Source organism: Peromyscus californicus, unplaced genomic scaffold (genome assembly GCF_007827085.1).
Source record: "Peromyscus californicus insignis strain IS unplaced genomic scaffold, ASM782708v3 Scaffold_15__1_contigs__length_86483966, whole genome shotgun sequence".
NCBI lineage: Eukaryota > Metazoa > Chordata > Mammalia > Rodentia > Cricetidae > Peromyscus > Peromyscus californicus.
The window spans coordinates 10,061,937-10,067,936 of record NW_026294447.1 but is presented as its reverse complement, the minus strand read 5'-3'; positions in this window follow the sequence as shown (position 1 = coordinate 10,067,936).

The window sequence follows — 6,000 nt, the reverse complement described above, 5'->3', positions numbered from 1 at the left end:
TGTGACAAGTCTGATTTAGAAGGAAACATAACCATTCATGAATCATAATCAAAGTTAGCCATCTGGGATACCACTGTCAGAAAAATAGATTTCTCTCATTGGAAGATGTTTCAGTTAAGAAAAAAAGAAGTATCTTGCCAATTAGCAACAACAAACAGTAAAGAAGAGTCTTATTAGAACCATGAAGGGAAAGGAAAACTGTTAATTAGGAATACTAAGGATGGAGGAAAAAGGAGAAGAGGATAGAAAAAAATCCCTCAAAACCAGTCATCCATGATACTGTAGGCGTGGATGGAAGGAAATTCTCCAAATAGAGAGTTTTAACAGGGTGTCCTTGGACAGAAATCTGTGGGGGCGACATCAAGTGGGCAGTAGCCCTATGTTGGTACATTCTATATACCAAACAGCAGATGACACGAGTGAGGAATTCAAAGACATTTTCTTTCTTGAAACATATGGGACTTTTAAGGGAGGTAAAGGAAGAGTTGAGTGATTATTTTTATTCCACTCGTTTCTGTAGACAGTGAGAATGCCAGACATTGCCAAATGTTATCATCATTTAAAAGAGATGGCTAGATATAAAGTAATTGGTTGGGATGCTTTCAGCCCCAAGTCATAGAAATGAAATAACACTGAAATATTTGGTTAAATATTTGGAGTATTTACCACTCACATATAAGTGTCTAGAGGTAGTGTGTAGTGTCAGCTAAGTGACTACAGAACCTCATCCAGGTTCTTCTGCTGTTTTCTTTTGCCATTATCTGTTGGGTTTGCTTGTCCTATGGTTGCAAGGGACAACCAAAGGCATGACTATCTTTTCATTTGTATTTTTCTTGAGGACAATTACTTTCCCTATGCCTCTCCACTCTAACACCCCACTGGCTACAATTGTGTTGTGAATCCAAGATTAACCAACCATTTGTAGGAGGGATTAGTCATGGAATCAGTCATACCCCAACTCCTGGGAAGTACTTGGCTCCCCAAGGGAAGTTGGCAATCAGAACATTAGAATTCTGAGAGTGAATATGGGCGATAATATGATTCTGGGGTGGGCAATCATCAATGTTTGCCCAGCCCACAGTGGGCTGCACTATTCCCTAAGCCGGAGGTCCTGGGTTGTATAAGAAAGCTGAAGGCTATCTAAGTATGAGCCTGTGAGTGAGCCAATGAGCAGCAGTCTTCTATGGATTCTGCTTCAAGTTCCTGTTTGAGTTCTTGCCTTGACTTCTTCCCAAGATGGGCTGTAACCTATAAGCTGACATAAACTTTCCTCCCCTGAGGTGGTTTTGGTCAATACTTTATCACAGCCACAGGAATGAAACTAGCACTAAATGTTTCAGTGGGACAAATACGATAGTTGTTTGACGTAAGTTTTTGGTGTCTTTAGAATCCTCTTGACTGGATTCCTTCACAATAAATATTGCTAAAGTTCAATTCAATTCAATTTGGCAGCTCACTCATTTTCATTGCCAAATTGCCTCCAAATCGCTGCCAATCTGTTTCTACTTCCTTCTGCCTTTGAGCTGAGAGTAAAAGACAGGCTTTGTAAGTCCTACCTGGGAGTGACTGGACAGTTTCGTGGGAGACTAGACCAAGAAAATGAGAATGCTTAAAAGACACTGGCTTCTATTCTAGCTTACAAGAAAGACTGACATGACCTGAATTAAGCATGAAGGAAGAGCTTTAGAAGCTTAAAGGTGTCCTTTGACCCTCACGGCAAGGCCATGTGGAATCTGGCAGCTCTGCCACCTGGGAGAGGACTGTAGGTATCTGGGCCCTCCCTCAAGATCTCTCTCTCTTGCAGCAACCCTGCTCTTGTGTTCTCCCAGAATGCTTCCGAGAGAATCTGATTTACAAAGGAGAACAGCAGCTTCAGTTAAGGATTTACCACAAGAGATGCTGAACTGGTAACTGAGACAAAGACTTTTGAATCTAGATTCATCTAGATCCCAAATCTGTAGTTCCCATTGAGGTTTGCAGGAGTGATGCTGGTTGGCTGCCTTGCTGACTCAGTTTAGTCTTGTCCTTGTAAGTAAATCTGATCAGAGGGCTTAGTAAATTCTCTTATCAACTCTCAGCCAAAAGATCTTCCTTTGCTTACCAAAATCTAAAATTCTCCCATTAGGAGAATCATTTCTTTCTTTAGTTTAAAACACAGATTAGCCCATCAGCATAGAGTACTCTTTTTTTTCTATGATAATCTAGTGATAACAGGGCAGGGGTTATTGGCTCTCATTTTTCACACAAGGCAATGGAGGCACTTGGGGGCAAGGTGACCTGCTCAGAACAAACTAGATCTTCGACGTAGATGAAGGTCCTCTTTGGTCCTGTCCTGAGAAGAACAAAGTGGTGGAAGCTTGTTAGGAGAGAAACAGGAGTATAACTTCTGAGTAGGCTCAGAGGGAAGGCCAGCTATGGTGCCTCATGCTGTGCCCATTTTTGGGGCTACATGAGGCCTAATACTCAGCTCCCTTCATCTCTTTGATCTTAAGTTCTAGCATAGTACTAGAATTTTTGTTTTGTTTTGAAGACAGGGTTTCTCTATGCAGCCCTCGCTCTCCCCCTGGGACACATTCTAGACCAGGCTGGCTTTGAACCCAGAGATCCTCTGCCCCCTGAGTGATGGGGCTAAAGATGTGTGCCACCACCTGGCTAATGGTAACTATGTTGTCAGAGTGTTTCCTGGAGGAGGAATTTGAAGTAGATTAAATCTCCAGTCTTTTTCAACTTCCATTTTCTCATGGTTTGGCCAGAGATTAGATGATGCTGGTGAAGAGAAATGGTTGAAGGAAATGGATAGAGAGGTCAGTAAAGACCAAGTTGGTTTTCATTATGTTTGGTACGAAGCGTCAAAGGTTAGCTAAATGACAAAGCCCAATGACATTCCTTAATTGTTAAAGGATAATTCATACGTGTGTGTTGTTACCATAGAAAAGCTCTTCCAACACGATGTCATGAGCACTGATTTGCTGTACAGTACTAGTGGCTCACAGTACTCTTCAAACACAGTCTCATTGTATTATTGACAATACTGCAACTGTGTGAGATAAACGTTCCTGTCTTAGAGGAGACTTGAACATTACTCTTTTTTTTTTTTTTTTTTTTTGGTTTTTCGAGACAGGGTTTCTCTGTGTAGCTTTGTGCCTTTCCTGGATCTCGCTCCATAGACCAGGTTGGCCTCAAACTCACAAAGATCTGCATGCCTCTGGCTCCCAAGTGCTGGGATTAAAGGCGTGCGCCACCACCGCCCGGCTTTGAACATTACTCTTATTTAAGTCTTTTGTTGGAAATTTTATTAGAGAAAGTATGCAACTTCAAAACTAAAGCCATACCCAAAGTCTCCTACACTATATTAAGGATAAAGAGAAACAATACATTCCAAGGCTAAATTTGTCATTTTGTCCATTTTTAAGGTAACAGGGATCTCATATTTAGCATACTGCATTACCACCATTGTTGGCAATAAGACAGAAATTGCAAACACATTAAGAGAACCAAGCAACTTAAATGATTACAGGTAGCAGTCCACTTAAAAATTGTTTGACTGAATAATAATATTTTAGTTTTTTTTAAGACATGGTTTCCCCATGTAGCACTGGCTTTCCTGGAACTTGCTTTGTAGACCAGGCTGGCCTCAAATGCAGAGATCTGCCTCCTGAGTGCTAGGACTAAAGTTGTGTGCCACCATAGCCTGGCTTGAATACTATTATTTTATAATAAAGTTCTGCTACAGTCTTATGAGATAATCTGAATAATCTAAATCTGCCATGAAATCATCAGAAAGTCATGAATAGGGACTGCAGAATAGCATTGGAGGTCAAAGAACCTAAGCAAAAGGACGTACAAGGGAAGATTTGGGGCAATGACTCTTACAAACTGGTAGTCAGGTCCTATGTGGCCAAGCTTGGCCAGGCACACACAGCCTTGGAAGCACATGGGCCTGGGTGTTGGTCACAACCTCACTATTTCCAGTGACACCTATGACCTCAGTGAATTTGGAAAACCCCTTTGAGCCCATTTCTTCATTTATAAATAGTAAGACTAATCATTCTTGTATATGGTTGTTGTAAGAATCACATGTGTTAAAAAACTTCGTGTGTGTACATGTGATGTGTATGTGTACACACACAGGAAAGCCAGAGGACAACTTTGTGTGCCATTCCTCAGGAGACACACATCTGTTTTGTTTGTTTTTGAAACAAGGTGTTTTACTGGACTCAAATTTGTCAAGTAAGTTAGGATTGGTTGGCCAATGAGCCCCAGGAATCCACCTGTCTCTGCCTCTCCAGCCTTGAGATTAGCAGGGCACCACCACATGACTCTTTTTTTCCCCCTTAAAATGTGGGTTCTGAGAAACAAGTTCAGGGCCATGTATTAGTAAGGCAGCACTCTTCTTTGTTTGAACCATCTCCTCAGCCCAATAGTGTGGACCTGTGATGCCTATTAAGTTCCATGTCCACCTGTTTCTTTGCTTTTGAGTGCTGTTGTTTGTTTTTATTCTTTTGTCTCTTTTACTCCTTTGGGAGTCCCGCCACCCAGCTCCCAAATAAATCATACATGGAGGCTTATTCTGAATTATAAATGCCTGCCCTTAGCTTGGCTTGTCTCTAGCCAGCTTTTCTTAAATTATCTCATCTACCTTTTGCCTCTGGGCTTTTACCTTTTCTTACTTCTGTAACCTTACTTTCACTCTTACTCCATGGCTTGCTGTGCAGCTGGGTGGTTGGCCCTGATGTCCTCCTCCTTCTCTTGCTCCTTCCTTGATCTCTTCCCAGATTTCTTCTTCTGTTTATCCTCTCTGCCTGCCAGCCCCACCTATTTCTCTCTCCTGCCTCACTATTGGCCGTTCAGCTCTTATTAGCCCATCAGGTGTTTTGGACAGGCACAGTAACACAGCTTCACAGAGTTAAACAAATGCAACATAAACAAAAGTAACACACCTTAAAATAATATTCTATAACATTTGAGGAAATCACTCCAAAACATGGTATATTCACTTAGGTATTCATCGTAAGCAAGTACACTATGACCATCCCCTTTTCCTTAATGAAGGGTTCAGCAGGAGATAAATCCCAGCCAATTCCCAATCTTCAAGTCTGCCATCTTCTTCTTCTAACTCACACAAAGGCGTTATATGTATCTGTAAGGACATGGTGCATGCTACAGAAATTATCACCTTGGCCTTACACATATGGACCTTATCTCTGATGGGGAAATAGAAAATAAAAATATTATAATATATATAATTAACAATATTCTACAGCAGACAGTGTGAGGACACTGAAGAGAAACATTTAATCAGACAAGTTGGGATGGGGACAATGTCTATGACAACAGATGATGGAGAGATTGTGGGTGATGTTCTAGGCAGCAGAGTGACATTCAATTATTTCTCTATTCAGTCAAATTTATTGAATATGTACTAAGTTCCATAGACTGTCTGAGTACTGAATAAAACAAGCTCTCTTAAGGTGAATGCCCTAAGTCCAGTACTTGGGAGCAGAGTTCCAAGTATGGTGAATCTGAGTTACTTGGCAAACTTTAGGCCTTCCTGGGCTGCAAAGCAAGACTCTGTGTTAAACAACAACACTAAAACTATTGTTTCTAAAATTTTAACACTCTAGTAAGTGGAGGGAGAAAACTGAAGTGAGAGGTAGGTACTGAGAGGCACTTTGGGAGATTAAGTTAGGTGGGGAGTGGGGGTGTGGAGTAATGCTGCTACTTTAGAAGGGAGAGTGGGATGACTTCTTTGGGGAGGTGTCATTTAAGCTGAGATCTGAATGGCAACTGTGGGAAGCTCAAGATGATCACAGCAGGCAGACAGGGGCTATTGCAAAAGGCTTAAGCAAGGAATCAACTTTGTGGTTTTGAGTTGGTAAAGATGACTGATACGGCTGGATTAGAGTGGGTCAAAGATGTAGGGAATTATATGCCAAACATGAGTGAGGCCCAAAGCATGAACCCTGTGAGCTTGGAGATCTCTCAGCAGAAGGAAAGAGT